The sequence below is a fragment of the Desmodus rotundus genome, chromosome 7 (genome assembly GCF_022682495.2).
Source record: "Desmodus rotundus isolate HL8 chromosome 7, HLdesRot8A.1, whole genome shotgun sequence".
Taxonomy (NCBI): domain Eukaryota; kingdom Metazoa; phylum Chordata; class Mammalia; order Chiroptera; family Phyllostomidae; genus Desmodus; species Desmodus rotundus.
In genome coordinates, this window is record NC_071393.1 from 38,851,388 (window position 1) to 38,869,804 (window position 18,417).

Below are 18,417 nucleotides of genomic sequence, written 5' to 3' on the forward strand. Positions count from 1 at the left end.
AGATGGCTGTATTTCTAGCCTTTCTCCTGACTCACACTTTCAGGTCCCTCACTGTCACCCCCACTTGTGTCTTGCAGGCCTGTCACACTCCAAATGTTCACATCAAAACCCTTTTCCTTCTCTCATTTCCCTCTGCCCAACCTATTCCTCCTTGCTGTAACCCCTGACTTGGGGAGCAGCCCCACAGGGCAGCCAGGCATCTGAGCTGGATGCTCAAGAGCCAGTCAGGACTCCTCAGCATCCCCTCTGTTCAGTTGATGGCCAAGTCCTGATGATTTGCCCTCTTAAATCTCTCTTGAAGCCCACCATCTCCTATCCAACTCCCCTGCTCCTACTCTACTTGATGCCACATCACTCTTTCCCGTGGACTATGGGAAGAGCATACCAACAGACCTTGGAGCACCATCTGGCCCGTCTCTAGGCTACCTTTCATCTCACTGCCAAAGGCAACCTTCCCTGGGAAAGATTCAACAATGCTGAGGCTAAGCCCCATCTCTGGCTTGCAGAGAAAGAGCATGGCATTGATGGTGGGCACAAGCCAGGCCCTATCCAGTTACATGGCTCCAGTCCCATGATGCTTCAGCTTTCTGCTTCTGCCTTGCAGATTCATGCCTCTTTTCCTTGGCTCAGACTAGTCCTTTTGTCTTGGACACCTTTCTTTTCTTCTCTGATGACTACAGTCCTTCCCAGCTCCTGTGAAGCCCTCCTGTTCCCCCCCCCCCCACCTCGGTGGGCAGAGTTGGTCTTTCCCTCTGTTGTGCACTCAGCTACAACCTGCAGTCTTGCTTATCCCACTGTCCTGCAACCCTTTGTTTACTCATCTGCCTCCTCTACTGTGCCATGAGCTTCTCCAGGGAAAGGGAGCTGCTTTTCCCATCTCTGAATCCTGAGGACTTAGCACAGGTAAATACAAGGTGCTTCCTGAATTAGAGACCAGGGCTGTTAATCTCAGCTATCTGTGTGGTCTCTAAAACTATGCAGACCCCTGTATCTCCCATCATCTCATTTGGTTCTCATTATCTTCATGCAGGGTTGCAGGTGACATTTACCTTGTTTTAATGATGAGACACTGAGACCCAGCATAAAAAGTGATGTGACTTGTTCGTGGTTGCGAACAAGTGACCAGTGGTCTAGGTCTCACTGTCTTCACTCCTGTGTGGAAACTGTGTTGATTTCACACCAAGATGTTCATTTCCTTTCTCTCTAAGAGACTCCTGTGGCTGAGAAGTGACTCAAGAATTCAATACCTGCCCACTCTCAGCACAGGGCACCTATGTCTGAGAGGGAACAACAATTTTGGATTTCCAGGTAAAGGCAGAGATTGAAGGGAAGAGACAGGAGTCATAAAATTGTGGAATCTGGAAAGCAAATGGACAAGTAGTAACCAATATAGCAGGAGATAAATTAAGAACTCCTAAGCTGCTGTTGGGAAAACTGAGAAGCAACTTGATTTACACAGCAGAACAATCAAAAGTCTTGGGAACTGACTTCAGGTCAAGATGGAGGCATAGGTAAACACACTTTGCCTCCTCACACGACTACAGAAAAAATTACAACTAGACTTCAAAACAAATATCATTCAGAACCGTCAGAAAATTGAGCTGTATGGAAGTCTGACAACCAAGGATTTAAAGAAGCTACATTCATCCAGATGGATAGGAGGAGCAGAGATACAGAGATGGGTGGAGAGGCACACAGATGCAGTGTGGTGTGGAGAGGTAGTGGGAGCATAACAGGTGGTTCCCACATTTATGTGGGGTGGATAAAAATCAGAAGGGATACCTTGGGAGTGAATGATCCCAGACCCAGGCCAGACCACACAGCCCATGGTTCCAGGCCAGGAAGGTAAATCCCCCTAACTTCTGGCTGTAAAAACCAGTGGGGGTTACAGTGGCAGAAGAAACTGCTGGATTTTCAGGAGACTCCTCTTAAAGGGTCTGCATGGACTTAGAACTTATGCAGACCCACCCGATCTGGGATTCAGCAACAGAGCAACAGCTGGAATGGCACCAGTTGCATACAGGGAGAAAGTGGATTGGAAACAGGGTGAGTACCAAGCAGAGGCATTGTCCCTCTCCTGGCCCTACCCCACACGGAACCACAAAGCAGTGAAGTGGTTTGTCCTGCCCTGGAGATTACCTAAGGCCCTGCCCCACACAATTCACAGGTGCCTTTTCTATAATAGGCCATGCTACAGGGAGTCCAAGAATCTCTACCTAAAACACAGAAACAAACACATGGAGGCTGCCAAATTGAGGAGACAAAAAAATATGGCCCAAATGAAAGAAAAGAACAAAACCCCAGAAAAATAACTAAACAAAATGGAGATAACCAACCCATCAGATGCAGTGTTCAAAACACTAGTCATCAGAATGCTCAAATAACTGACTGAGTATGGCAACAACATAAAAAAGACCCAGGCAGAAATGAACCTTACATTCAATGAAATAAAGAAAAATCTACAAGGAAACAACAGTGGAGGGGATGAAGCCGAGATTCAAATCAATGATCTGGAACATAAGGAAGAATTAAGCATTCAATCAGAACAGCAAGAAGAAAAGAGAATTTAAAAAAAAAGGATAAACTAAGGAACCTCTGGAACATCTCAAAACTCATCAATACCCAAATCATAGGGATGCCAGAAGGAGAAGAGGAAGAGCAAGAAATTGAAAACTTATTTGAAAAAATAATGAAAGAAAACTATCCTAATTTGTTGAAGGAAATAGACATACAGGTCCGGGAAGCATAGAGAGTCCTAAACAAGTTGGACCCAAAGAGGACCACACCAAGACACATCATAATTAAAGTGCCAAACGTTAAAGATAAAGAGAGAATCTTAAAAGCAGCAAGAGAAAAGTAGAGAGTTACTTGTAAAGGAGTTCCTGTAAGACTGTCAGCTGATTTCTCAAAAGAAACTTTGCAGGCTAGAATGGACTGGCAAGAAGTATTCAAAGTGATGAAAAGCAAGGACCTACAACCTAGATTACTCTATCCAGCAAAGCTATCATTTAGAATGGAAGGTCAGATAAAGTGTTTCCCAGATAAGGTAAAACTAAAGGAGTTCATCATCATCAAGCCATTATTACATAACATGTTAAAGGTACTTATTTAAGAAAAAGAAGAAGATCAAAACTATGAACAATAAAACAGCGATAAATTCACAGATATTGACAACTGAATCCAAAAAGCAAACCAAGCAAACAAGAAGAGGAAAAAAATCATAGATATGGAGATTATTTGGAGGGTTGTCAGCTGGGAGTGGGTAGGGAGAGAATGGGGGACAATGTGCGGGGATTAAGAAGCATAAATGGTAGGTACAAAATAGACAGGGGCATGTTGAGAATGTTATAGGAAATGGAGAATCCAAAGAAGTTAAATGCATGACCCATGGACATGAACAAAGTGGAGGGATTGCTGGAGGGAATGGGGATACCAGGAGGAGGGGAGCAAAAAGAGAAAACTTGGGACAACTCTAATAGCATTATCAATAAAATATATTTAATAAAATAAATAAATTTTTAAAAAGCCTTGGGAACTGTCAGCATCAGGAACTTCTGGAAGCAAATAAAGGGAAGGGGCAAAAATAAGGATTATTGAATGGAAACATTCACTCAGAGGCACTTAGAACCCCAGATCCTTGCCTCTGTTCCTTATGGTGTGGCAACTGTCCATTTCTTTTCATGACCAAAGCCTGTAGATAAGTAGGAGTCTGTGCATGAAGAAGAGGATTATGAGGCATTGCTGAGGGTGGAGGTCTGTACTGAATACAGGGAAGAGGAGAACATGTATGTGCTTAATGCTGGGGTTCCCTAGCCATTTTCTCCCAACTGCTTCCAGGAAGTTGCGTCCGGATTTACACCCTCCAGAGAAGAGGCTGGAAGCCTGGAAACCTCTTCTCTGGGGGAAAATGAGTAGCCCAGGCAGAAAGACCCACAGGATTCAAGCATTTACTCCTGCACATGTTGGTCATAAAACTCATGAAGGTTTTAGATACCAAGGAAAGTGAAGAGGTGAACTAAGAAAGAGGAAGTCTTGAGACAGGGAGATGCAAAGGGAATCCTCAAAATGATGATTACAGAAGCATCCGGGATGACAGACATGAGCGAGGCAGAGATGATGGCCAGGCCCAGTTGGAGAAAAACAGAAAACTCATGAAGCTCTTGTTCCTAGAAATGAAACAGATAGGAATGAGTGTTCATTAGATAACTTTTGGCCATTTTGAACATTGAGTTAATAAATTAATAGGAAATTATACAAACAACAGAAAAAACAAAAGCAACAATCAACTCCAAAGAAAACAAAAGGTGTCAGGAGAAGGGGAGGGATCCTAGTTTATGACATGAGCCAGCTCTGAGTAGTAGTAGTAGGTAGGTCATAATAATGTCAACATGACTATTGAACTAAGCAAATTAACTATGTGAGCGTATTAGGAGGATGGAGACTAGAACATGTACATGTGTGTATCAGGGTATGTGTGCGAGAGGAAGAACCCACTGTTCCAAAATGGAATCAATAAACAATGCCTAATATAGAAATATCAAAAAGTAGCAACCCAAATGTATTATATGGAGAAATGGAGGTGAGTATTAGATGAATCCATTTTAAAAGCTGCAAGTACTTTTCTACGAGGGAGGTAGGCTGGTGAATGCTGTTTTCCTTAATGAACTTTGTAGAACTGGCTGACTTTTTAAACTACATGATTTTATCACTTTAATATTTTTTTAAATGATAAAGTAAATACTTAACAAAAGAAAAACAACAGAGGTGGGAAGGAAACTTGACTTTGGTTGGTGAACATACAATATAATATACAGATGATGTATTATAGAATTGTAGCCCTGAAACCTATATAATGTTATTAACCAACATTACCCCAATAAACTCAATTAAATTTAAAAAACAGGAACATGGGCATCAGAATCTGACATCCTCACCTCTTAACTGTGTGGCCACAGACAAGTTGAGTAATCTCCCTGAGCCTCAGTTTTCTCATCTGTAAAATGGGAATAAAAGCATATACTACACATGATGGCTGAGAAGCTAAAATGTCTATAATATCTAAAGCTTGAGGCACTAGTGTGCCCTCAACAGATGTTTCTTTAGTATCAATCAAAGCAGAACAATGTCTGTTTCCTCTTTTTTGCCTAATAACAAATGTCCCTTCTGTGCTCTATACCGTCAGAGGTAGTTTTCATTTATTATTTTGTTGTTGTTTATCACACTGTTAACCTCACCCTGTTCTGAGACGAACGCAGGAAGTGGAAATTGACACAATCATAGTGAGGACTGAAGCAGAGGGAAACTCAGTCTTTCCCCTTCAAACCTCATAAACACTTCATCAAGTTCACATCTTGTTTCGGCCTCTAAGCCTGTGGCTCCCCAACCCCACTCCCCCACAGCCACTTTCATTGCCGGTCTCACAGCTCTCTCTCCTTCCGTGATCTCCTTCCCCCAGCAGAGCCCTGCTTCCTTCTCTGTCCTTGAAGATCATTACACTCTCAACCCACAAGCCTAGAGGTGGAAGCCTGAGCCAGCAAGTGCAACCTGGCTGAGGGGTCCTGGTCCAGCTGTGGTTTCCAGCTGGACCTTTAGGTCTGCCCCTGGCTCAGCTGAAACTGCATCATATCAAGTCCCCTGCCCCATCCCTTTCCCAAACTTTGGCCACATATTGACAGTCACTTTCTGGCATCTCTACCTTGATTTCCCCTGGTGCGTAAGTGGACACTAAGTGCATCACTCACTTCTCCAGCCACTCCTTTCCCTGTGATTTTTCATCCTGTTCTTGACAACTGGAAGATCACGGTGTTGTTCAGTGAAAGATGAAATACCAGGGAGGAGGGTGAACTTGAGCTTCCTCGTGTTGAGTCTGAGTGCAGATAGGCATTCAATAGACAGGTGGGCCCAACGGTCTGGACGTCACCAGAGAGGCCCGAGGGTGGCTGGAGGGAGACCTGAGAGTGCTCAGATGAAGGAAGTAGCAGAAGGCTCGAGTGGGTAGCAGACAGTGCAGCGTGACGGAGCGTGAGCATGGTGAGTGAGGACAGAGCACTGGTGCATGAACCCTGGGGACACCTCACGTTAGAGCTGGGTACAGGAAGAGGAACCCACCGAGTTGCTCAGAAGAGGCTCCCACAGGGACAGCGGGAAACATCCTGCAAGGGCACACCCAGCCTTGAGAGCCAAGCCAGCAAAGAGTCTTGAGAAGGGGGAAGTGGTCAACCATCTCGAGTGCTGTAGGGAGATCAGGTGAGATAGGGAGTGAATCATGTTGGTGTCTTGGAGGCCCCGATGACCTTGATGAGGGAAGTGCCTGGGGTGGTGGTGGGGAGCCAGACCACACTGAGTGAAAGAGTGAGAGGGGGCGAGGAAGTGGAGACAGTGAAAATTAATAACTCTTCCAAGAAAGTTGGCTGAGAGGGAAAGAGGAGAGACAGGCTGACGGCCCAGGGAGGTTGAAAGGCTGCTGCAGGAGCCAAAAGAAGTGAGTCTGAACTGGTGGAGACCATCTCTGATCCCAGGGAGGTAAGAGGGTGTGGTCGCAGGCACAGGGAGATGGAGCTGACGTAGACAGGGTGAACCGTGGTACAGACAGGCCTCTGGGAAGGGGCAGGACTTGGTAGGGTTCCCTGTGGCAGGCCGATCTTTAAATGAATTTTCCAAGGCTAGTGTTTACCAGGCACCTAAAGCTACCTCGCTGGCACTGCTCTAGATGCCCTATGCACATTTCTAATGCTCTGGGGGTCTCTGGGAAGTAAGGACCACTGCATTCACTTCACCCATGAGAAAACTGAGCCAGAGAGAAGTTAAGTATCAAGTCCATGGTCACATGACCAGGGAGGGCCTTCCAAGTTGCTAACCCAACTCAGAGGAATTCCCCAAAGCACTCGCCCCCCATGGCTCTCTGCTACCATGAACTTTGAATTAGTCAAGTACAACTGTATGAACTCTTGCTTCTGCTCAGAATGCTGTGGCCCCTGGCCCAACCCACAGAAGCAGACTCAACCTTCAGACTTTCCCATCTTCCCTGGCCAAGCTTCCTCACCCCATGTTCCCATACCTATCCATGTCTCTTTGTGCCATTGACTGTGTTGGGTTGAAGTGATCTGTTTTTTCTCTACTCCATCCCTGCCTCCAACAGTGCACCGGGAGTACCTCTTGGGTAAGGACTCTGCCTTGGCTGTCTTATCTATTCCCAGCTCCTAGACAACTGCCCAGGACATAATAGGGCCTTGAAAACCATCTGTCAGAGGAGTAAATGAAAACTTTCTTTTAAAGTCAATAAGGACAAATTAAGCATTATAATACATTATGAAGAAGGAATATTTGCAAACATACGCCTGACAAAGAACTTGTATCTAGAATGTATAATGAACTCTCCAAACTCAACAGTAAGAAAGAAAACAATCCAATTGGAAAGTGAGCAAAAACCACAAAGGGACGTTTCATCAGCAAAGATGTACGGAAGGCAGATGAGCACATGAAAACATGTCCGACATCATTAGCCACAAAGGAAACACAAATTAAAGCCACCAAGAGCTGTCACTACACTAACTGGGATGGCTGAAATAAAAATACTGACAAATCAGGTGCTGGCAAGGACGCAAAGAAGCTGGACCCCTCGGACACTGCTGAGGGGAACGTTAAATGGTACGGCCACTCTGGAAAAGTTCAGTAGTTCCTTAAAAGTCTAAACATACACTTACCCTGTGACCCAGCAATCACACTCCTGGGCACTTAGCCCAGAGAAATGAAGACATGTCTACACAAAAACCCTTAGGTGACTGTTTTTAGAAGCTTATTTGTAGTAGCCAAAAACTGGAAACAACCAAAATACCTTCAACAGATGAATGGTTAAGCAAACTTGGGACATCCATACAATGGAATAACATTCAGCAATAAAAACAAACAAAATATTGAGATGCGTACAAATTGGATGAATCTCAAGGACCTTAGCCAAACAAAATAAATAAATAAATAAATCCAACCTCAAAAGTCACATACTGTCTCATTCCATTTATATCACATTCTTGAAATGACAAGAGCACAGAGAACGAATTAGTGGTTGCCAGGGATTAGGGGTGGTTGGCAGGAAGGAGAGGTGTGCCTGTAAAAAGTAGCACAAGAGAGATCTTTGTGGTGTTGAAATACTTCTGAACGTTGATGGTGGTGGTTACACGAATTTACACATGGGATCAAATGACAGAACTATACACAAACATTGCACCAATGTCACTTTCCTGCCTTTGACATTGCACTGTAGTTATGTAAGATATACTCATAACCATTGAGAGAAACAGGTGAAAGGTACACAGAACCTCTCTGGGGTGTCTTTGCAACTTCCTGGGAATCTGTACTTATTTCAAAATAAATTCTTTTTTAAAAAAAATTATTTATTTTTGCTTAGAGAAAGGGGAAAGGAGGGAGAAAGAAGGGGAGAGAAACATCAACTTGTGGTTGCCTCCTGTGCGCCCCCTGCTGGGGGCCTGGCTCACAACCCAGGCATGTGCCCTGACTGAGAGCCTAACTGGCCGACCCCCTGGTTCACAGGCCGGCACTCAATCCACTGAGCCACAGCAGCCAGGGCTCAAAATAAATTCTTATAATAAATGAGCTAATTAATTAGTCATAGATTATAACCCACAGTAAAGGAAGAATCCCTGAGTCTATACTGATATAAATAGATGAATGAATGAATTCATGAATGGGAAAGATCTTATTACAGAAGGATTCCAACTAACAAATGTAGAAGGAATGCTGAAATTAGGAAATCACCTGTTGACCAACACCATGGCAATAACTGTTTCAGGCCACAGCCATGAGTGGATGCTAAAATCGGGGGCACAGGTATCACGCGCAGCAAAATATTCATGTGGTCTCAGACTGGCTTCTCACATGAGACTTACCACTTCACAAAGGGAGGGAGAGTAACTGCAGTGAAGGAACCTGGCAGACCCCACCGTAACCAGTGATCAAGGTCAACAGCACCGGGGAGGGGACCCATCATCGTCCCATCCTTCCTCACCTGACCCACTGGGATGGACGGCATCACACCAGTGGCAGGCTGCCAGCACCGCATAACCTGAATCTAATCAAGACGAGGCTCGTGGGGCAAACCCACATTGAGAGGCACCTGCTGAACAATTGGCTCCTTCTCTTCAAAAATGCGAAGGTCATAAAAACAAAGAAAGCTCAAGAAACTGTTCCCGGTTAAAGGGGACTAAAGAGACTCGACAACCAAATGTACGTGGGGTCCCGGATTGGCCCATGACTCTGAAACAGGGTGTTAATGAGATGATTGGCGAAACTGCATAAAGTCTCTAGGTTAGATGCTGTTGTAGAAATGTTAGTTCCCTGATTGATGACTGTAGTGTGGTCACAGAAGAGAACGTCTTTTTCAGTAAAGACATGCTAAAGTATTTAGAGACAAAGACCCCTAAATTTACTCTCAAATGCTTCAAAAAATCATTTGATATGTACACACATACATGTGTACATGCATATATATACACATATGTGTATAGTTCATATACATGCATATATATGTAGCGAAAGATACTTATAAAGGAAATTATAAAGGAAATAAACAAATGTAAAATGTTAACATTGGGAATTTCTTTGTATTATTTCTGCAATATTTTTTAAAATCCAAAAAGTATTTTTATGAAGCTTAAAAAATAGTAGGACTTTTCACATATAAAAAATTGCTGTTACTCATCTAATTGGTAATTCAAAATGACTGCACTTTTATTTCCTCAAGAAGATCACATTCAGGCGGCCCTCCCCCGCATGGGCTGCTCTCTGACGTGGCCAGCTAGGGTTGGGGGATTAGAGGAGGCGGCGCAGTGGCGGGCCCCACCTGCCTCCTCAGTGCGGCCGTGGACTTGCAAGGCCAGCCCTGGCTCCTCAGGGGTGGGTGAAGGAGAACTTTCTGTGAAGCCTAATCTCTCCTAAATTTTCTCTTATTGCCACTTCCTTCCTGGAGGAGGTAAGGGCTCAGTTGGACAAGGCCTGTATAGAAAGGCAGGGTTCCCCTGCTCTCTGGGGTGCCATGGGGGGCCTGGGCCAGAGTTGGTACAGGTCTGTAGGACCACCTTTAGTTCTGCTCCTCAGAGGGAGCCGACGGAGCCCTGAGATGGACCAGGGCTCTCCGCCTCCCAGGCCTGGGCTGTTTGTATCACAAGCTCAGGAGTGAAGAAAAGTGATTTCTACTCTGCTTTGACTGACTGGGTGTCCGTGAACAAATCTCTTGATAGTTCTAGGTCTCACTCTCCTGGCCCATCAGGTGGGCCCATCACTCTTGCCTCACTTCTCTCGGGGCTGGCCTAGGAACACCTGAAGAACAGAGGGACTGATTCTCTGGAAACATAAGATGACGTTGTGGTTTGGACTTTCAGTGGGCAGGGCTCTGGGCTGGAAACATGGAAGTTCCACAGATGCAGGAGATCACTTTGGCTGTCCTCTCGGATGGGCAAACCATCCATTTATCCACTCGTGTAGCCATCTTTCTGATTTCCCCTTCCTTCCTTCCTTCCTTCCAACATCTATCACTCATCCATCTTTTGCACATCCATCCATTGATCTTTTCATTCTGTCATTTTTTATCCAGCTAGACAGAGAGTAAGCCACCATCCCTCCATCCAGCATTTATTATCCATCCTTTTGCTCATCCACTAGTCATTACGTGGAGCACTAGTTGGTGCCAGACACTGGGTTATATTCTGAGGATTAAATGATGACTAAAACAAATTCACAGCGACGGCTCACAGGCTAGGAGAGCAGAGTGTGAAACCCGAAACAATGCGCTAAGAGCATCAGTGACAAATATACAAAGTGCAATTGGAACTTGAAGAAGGGGGTTGGAATGGTGGGGGCAGCACTGTTAAACACAGTCACCCACAAAAGGATAGCTGGATGGGACAGCCAAAGAACATGTTACAGACCAAGAGGCAGCGTCTGTATATTTAAAGTGTGGCCTGGGTGGGGGTGGGGCAGGTCCAGCTGGAGAGCAGACTGCGGAGGGAGTGGTACAGCCAGTGAAGCAGCCAGAGGTGGAGCAGGCAGGACCGTAGGGACTGCCAAAGACAGCATGCGCCTGACCGTCCCCAGCAATGCTAGCCCAAGTCAGCCTTCTGGCCCTGGAGGAGCAGAGCTTGGCTCCAAAACCTCCACGGCAATCCAGAGTAAAACTGTTCAGCCTGTGGTGTCTGAGGGATTGGAGGCCCAGACCGCTCAGCTCCAAGTGGGAAAGTGGGGTTGGCAGGGAAGCTGCTAAGGCCACCAGGTCAGGGTTGAGCTGGGGCTGGCCAGGGAGGGCGGAACCCAGGATTCCGGGTGGCCCGCTTGGAATTCTTGCTGGTTCCCTGTGCCTGCTCAGTTTGATGGCTGTGGCCAGGCGGGGCCCACGCCCCAGGAAATTGGGCACTGGCTCAGTTTCTCACTGGCTCCCTAGCAGTGTGAGACAGGCAAGTCATTTCACTTCCCCAGCTTTGGTTCCCAGTCTCTGAAATGAAGTGATTGAAACAAAGCAGCTTCTAGGCTTGTCCCTGCTCTGAAATTCTCCGTCTCTGGGACTCACCCTCACAGGCAGGCATGATCTGTGCCCAGGGCCTTTTTCGGCACAGATGGCCCAGGTGCTGAACATCACACCATTAAGTGTCTTGACGCCTTTTCTCGTTTTGTGCTTCCCTCCTGGGCCCTCAGATTTGGGGAATGGTGATATCTTCAGCCTTGAGCCATGACCCGCCAGTTCCATTCTGTATATGGCCCTTCTGCAGCTACAGCTCCCTAGCACCCTGCAGGTGTGGTGTGAGGAGCTGAGCTGACCGAGACACTGGGCTTTGCTGGGACAGAGGCTCCTGGGGCATATAAGGAAGCACCTGCATTCTGAGAGGTGAGGACTCCGAGGCAGGAAGGAAGGACATTCGTGGTAAGACTGCTAGAGATGCACTTTGTGGAGATCACACAGTTGTTCTGCCTGGGGCCTAGGGACATGAGTTTGCAGAGTTCAGCTTGATCTCTTGGAGTTTATTTTAAACCTAGCTAGCTACCAGCTAAGGCAGCAAACGAAAGTTATACAAATCCTCAGTCAGTAGCCAATGAAACATTCATCACTGCCACCCACCTGTCCACACACCTGCAAAGCCTCCTGTCTCTCACCTCATAACCACTTCATCTTCCGGCCACGAGCTCTCACAGCTGAGCCAGCCACCCAGCAAGGGACTCCAAGAGGTACCACCCAGTTATAGCTGGCTTCCATCTGAATGTGGCCTGTGGGGCTTCCTGTTGGGGCCAGAGCCGCGGGCTTCCTCCCGTCTATTTTCTTTGCCAGCTTTCTCCAGGCAAGGCCTCAGGCAGTCACCTACACAGACAGCTAGTGACAGCAGGGACTCTGACCAGATCTTCCCAGGCATGGGGGCCCTGACCCTTCCTGTGTCGCAGCGACCCCATTCCTGGGAAGCAAGCCGGAGTCACAGCAACAACAGTGGTTTGCGGTTACGGACACTCAGTGAGCACTTAGGCTGGCCAGCCAGCGTCTGAGTCTTTCCCAGGCGCTGTTTGCTCTCTCCAACCCGTGTTCATCATTCCCGATGGTTAGTGTTACAGGTTAACCTGGCCAGGCTGCAGTACTCAGTTACTCAATTCCACACTAATCTAGGTGTTGCTGTGAAGGCATTTGATAGATGTAATTAACATCTACCGTCAACTGACTCGAAGGAAAGGAGGTTCCCCTCCATAATCTGGGTGGGCACAATTCAATGAGTTGAAACCTCCTTAAGGGCAAAACAGAGGTTTCCCTGAAGAGGAAATTCTGCCTCTGGATCGCAGTTTCAACTCCTGCCCAAGAGCTGTTAGCCTGCCTTGCAGATTTCAGACTTGCCAACCCCTGCCCACCACGTACGCCAATTCCTTTATACAGAAAGTCCTGCTGGGTCTGTTTCTCTGCTGGAACCTGACTCTACAGTGTCTAACAGCAACGTCACACGACTGGTAAGTAGGGGGCGCCTGGGTTCCAATGTAGGCAGCCCAATTTCTGAACATGGCTTCTCAACCTCTAGACCATCCACTTCTGCGGATAGCAGCACATTGCATTCTTAGACCCATTTTCCTGAAGAGACTCAGAAAGGTTAAGTAACTCAGCCAAGGTCACACAGCTGATATGCGGATGTGCAGCTCAGGTCTGTCAGATTCCAGGGCCTGTGCCCTTGCCCTGTGCTCAGTGGTGTGCTGGTGAGCGATTAGCAACTAGCTCCACAGGAACAAAAACACTCATCCACATCCATACACGCAAATTTTATTGTGAATAAGTTTATTATGAATTTTATTATTATAAAGATTTGTAACATAAGTTATAAATAATAATAAGATATGCAATACTCCTTATTATAAATTCCACCTTGTCAATTGATTCTTACAGAATGCTTTCATTGATATTTCCTTGTCTTTTATCCATAGCCAAACTGTTACAATTGACAAATGAGTGTAGTTCCTATACGAGTACTAGTTGATGTTCTCATTTATATTAATAAGTTAGATTCAAGTGAAACAATGAAGGTGTTTGGTGAATTTCACTTGTTCAGCAATGAAATTAACAACTTTTTGGTTGAATTGAATAATAGATTTTGAATACTAAAAAATCTGTCCACATTTTTGGTGCTATTCATAATGTGATGGCTATAGATATAACACATTTTAAAATTTAATCTACACTATTAACATTTTCACCATCATTTTCTTAAGTCTAAACAATCACAAAAACAATCATCAAGCCCTGTTGGGCAGCATTTGCCAATTCCTATGGTGTAAATATTTTCACCACGGCTGATTTCCAGCTGCCAGCATCAGTTCCTAAAGAAGGCTTGCACTAGCACACTAGCACATAGCACACTATGCACAGACAATTCGTGTGAACAACCTCAAGGGCACAGACAATTGTAAACTGTCACAAGGCAAATAGGAAATAATGAGTTTTTAGTATTCATTAACTTGGTATGAATGATATAATTGATAATGATGTAAATGATATACTTCATTTAATTGTAAGGAGTGTTGCTCGGTGAGGAAGATGCTCTTGTTGGGCAATAGTGGGCAGAGATTGTCTGTGAGATGTCCAGACAAAGACATCTTCTGATCCACCTGCCTCCGGACATCCAGAGGGATCTTTTTAACACACTGTTCCACTCATGTCATTTCTTTGCTAATGAGCCTCTGATCACTTTCTACTACTGCCCAAGAACCAATGCCAGACCCCTTGTAGCACACGGGTCCTTCACGATCTGGTTCTTGACAACCTTGCCACCTCGGCCCTAGATGCGAGTGCTCTCATCATCCCTGACCTTGCCCAGCTGTCTACTCTAGCTAGAATGCTCTTCTGCATCCTCTGTCTGGAAAATATCTACCCATCCTTTCAAAAGCAATCAAGGGCCACCTCCCTTGTGAGGTCTTCCTTGATCTCCAGCAGGTTGTTTGTTAATCCCTCCTCTACAGGGACCTCTTATGCATCTGTCTCATTATCAGTATTCATTTCAATATTTGCCCCGGCATCAGCTGGGCTCTTGAGGACAGGGACCACAGCTCATTCACCTTTACAATGTCCACAGCACCCAGCTCAGTACCTAGCACTGGTCAAGTGCTCCAAAAAAGTTAATCAATCAAATGCATATGGAAGAGACACTCAGACCATGTTTCCAGATGCCCAAGAATTCCACAGAGATATCTCTGAGGGCACCACAAGGCTGATGAGAGAGCTCAGTGGGTGGAGCTCCGAAAGTCAAAACAAGGTGTTATGAAGGAGGAATCAGTGAATGAGAAAGAGGTCCTGGCAATTAAAATTTTTATCGTCAAAAGTTGTAAAAATTAGTAGAAAGGTTGGAATGCAGAGTGGAGACAATCTTCCAGAACACTGAGCAAATCACATAAAATATGAGAGAGAAATATTTAAACAGGATCACTTCAGAGAGTTTAACATTCAGCTACCAGCAGGAGTTCCAGAGCAAGAAAGGAAAGAAAGTGGGGGCGAGAGAATTATCAGAGAAATAAGAACATTTAAAAAAATCCCCGGAGACAAAAAAGGACAGAGAGGTTGAGTGACTTGCTGGAAACCCAAAACGGTAAAGTGCAATATTTGGCCCTGGCAGTCTCATGCCAGAGACTGGGATTTTAGCCTTTTCACTGCGTTCCCTTTAAAGTGCTAAATGTAAATGGTTTTGAACCCAGAATTCTCTTCACAGCCAAACTATCAGTCAAGAGAGAAAGCAAGAAATGCCTCATTTGCAGACATTCAAGGGCTCAGAAATTCCCTCCCATCTGCCTTTCTGAGAAGTTACTTGAATATATATCCCAGCAAAACAACTTGGAAGCTGTGAAGCATCAAATTTGGGGATCAAAAGTGGTAGAATTAATCCAGAGATCTAATGTGAAGGAAGTCCGGGATGGCTGGCATGCAGCCAGCCTAGGAAACCCTCCAGACAAACCTGCAGAGAATCAGGGGTCCTCTCTCCTCCGTGTAGAATGAAATCAGAAAGAAGAAAGGACGAGATCCCAAGCAAAGTATGATAGGAGGCTAGAAAAGTTTAGGAATATGATGAAGAGGCATGTGTTTCTCTTACTGAAACACACAAAACAATAGGAAACAACAAGAGGTAGGGATAAAGAAAAAACTTCAACAAATTTGTGGCTCCAATAGGAAGCAAACTGAATTTTAACAGAATCTGGAAGGACTTAGTAGAGAGTAAGAAAGGAAAACTCATTGAATGCTGGTGTGAGAAGCATTTTCCTGTGTGAGGCAGGAGGAAAATAGCATCGTAACCATAGAGAAGGAGCTGTGATCCCACGTGGCCCGTAGCTTGGCTCATGGGGAACAGAGTTGCATCATGAATATGATGTAAACACTGAGCCTTGGGTTTTTTATAGACAAAATGGAAAAACTTTGATGATGACTACAAAACGAGCAAGTGCTATCAACTTTGACAAAATAAAAATAAAGATAAAAGAGCTGAAAATTGGGAGGTAGAAAACAGAGAAAAAAATAGGGATAGTAATATCCTTGTCTTACCAAATGATCCAAGCAATAGGGGTTACAAATAAACAGAGATACAGAAATAGGGATGGGACTGGCCACACTTGGGAAGGGCAAGAGAGCTTGGGGTGGGCATAGGCAGGAATCCTCACCCATCAGGTCCAGGCGTTAACAGAGACTTAGCTTGACCAGGTACTCTGCCCAGGGCAGCCCCGTTGCACATCTGTTGTCCTGTGTAATGATTAGTTCTGTTCCTTTTCACTTTCAAGAGTCTCCTGTTTGGAGGATTAATAATATGCCACTTTATCTAAAGTTGATAAATCAAAAAGTATCAGTATATACACATGATATGGAGAAACCACCAGAGAGAGTACAATGAAAACTGTCCAAAGTGATGTCTCGTGAGGGTTGGGAGAGGCAAAATCCATTTGTTAAAACTCATCCAATCATGTATTTTAATGTGCGCATCTTATGTATGCAAATCGTATGTCACAAAGTTGAGTAAACCTAATACAGTGACCTTTGGGAGTGGCAGGGGTGAGCGAGAAGCCATCCTGTATTATTTGATTTTGTTAAAGCAGTGTGCCTTCTGAGTTCAGGCCAAGATGGGGGCTTAGGGTAGATACACTTTGCCTCCTCACGCAACCAAAAGGAGGACAACAAATTTAAAAACAAAAAATAACTAGAACTGCCAGAAAATTGAACAGTATGGTGTTCTGACAACCAAGGAGTTAAAGAAGAAACACTTATCCACACTGGTAGGAGGGGTGGAGATGGGTGGAGAGGACTTTGGCAAGGGGCGGCTGGCAGAGCAGGGATCCCACATTTGCGTGCAGATAAACTGGAAGGAACAACTAGGGAGTGAGACAGACCGCGCAACCCAGGGAACTAGCATGGGGGAAATAAAGCCTCAAAACCTCTGAAAACACCTGTGGGGGTTGAGGCAGCAGGAGAAACTCCCAGCCTCACAGGAGAGTTTGTTGGGAGACCCACAGGGTCCTAGAACATGCACAAACCCACCCACCTGGGAATCAGCACCAGAAGAGGTCAATTTGCTTGTGGATAGTGGGGGAAGTGACCACAAGCTGACTGAGAGCTGAGCAAGTGACGTTGTTACCTCTTGGAACCTCTCCCACACTCAGTGCCACAACGCAGTGGTGTGGGTTGCCCCGCCCTAGTGAACACCTAAGCCTCCACCCCTTACTATGTAACAGGCACCAAGACTATATATATCCCAAATGAAAGAACAAATCAAAGCTCCAGAAAAAATACAACTAAGTGATGAAGAGATAGCCAACCTATCAGATGCAGAGTTCAAAATACTGGTAATTAGGATGCTCACAGAAATGATTGAATATGGTCACAAAATAGAGGAAAAAGTGAAGGCTATGCAAAATGAAATGAAGGAAAATGTACAGGGAACCAACAATGAAGGGAAGGAAACTGGGATTCAAATCAATGGTTTGGAGCAGAAGGAAGAAATAAACATTCAACCAGAATAGAATGAAGAAACAAGAATTCAAAAAAATGAGGAGGGGCTTAGGAATCTCCAGGAAAACTTTAAACATTACAACATCTGAATCATAGAGGTGCCAGAAAGAGAACAGGGAGAGGAAGAAATTGAAAACATAATGAAGGAGAACTTCCCCAATCTGGCAAAAGAAATAGACTTCCAGGAAGTCCAGGAAGCTCAGAGTCCAAAAGAAATTGGACCCAAGGAAGCACATACCAAGGCACATCATAATTGCATTACCCAAGATTAAAGATAAGGAGAGAATCTTAAAAGCAGCAAGAGAAAAGGAGACAGTTACTACAAAGAAGTTCCCATAAGACCATCAGCTGATTTCTCAAAAGAAACCTTGCAGGCAAGAAGGGGCTGGAAAGAAGTATTCAAAGTCTTGAAAGGCAAGGACCTACATCCAAGATTACTCTATCCAGCAAAGCTATCATTTAGAATGGAATGGCAGATAAAGTGCTTCCCAGATAAGGTCCAGTTAAAGGAGTTCATCATCATCAAGCCCTTATTATATGAAATGTTAAAGTGACTTATCTAAGGAAAAGAAGATGATCAAAACTTTGAACAGTAAAATGACAACAAACTCACAACTATCAACTGAACCTAAAAAAACAAAAACAAAAACAAACTAAGCAAATAACTACAAATGGAACAGAATCACAGAAATGGAGATCACATGGAGGGTTATCAGCAGGGAGGAGGGAGGGAGAGAATGGGGGGAAAGATACAGGGAATAAGGAGCATAAATGGTAGGTACAAAATAGACAGGGGGAGGTTAAGAATAGTATGGGAAACGGAGAAGCCAAAGAACTTATATGTACAACCTACGGACATGAACCAAGGTGAGGGAATGATGGTGGGAGGAGTATAGAGGGTGAAGGGGAAT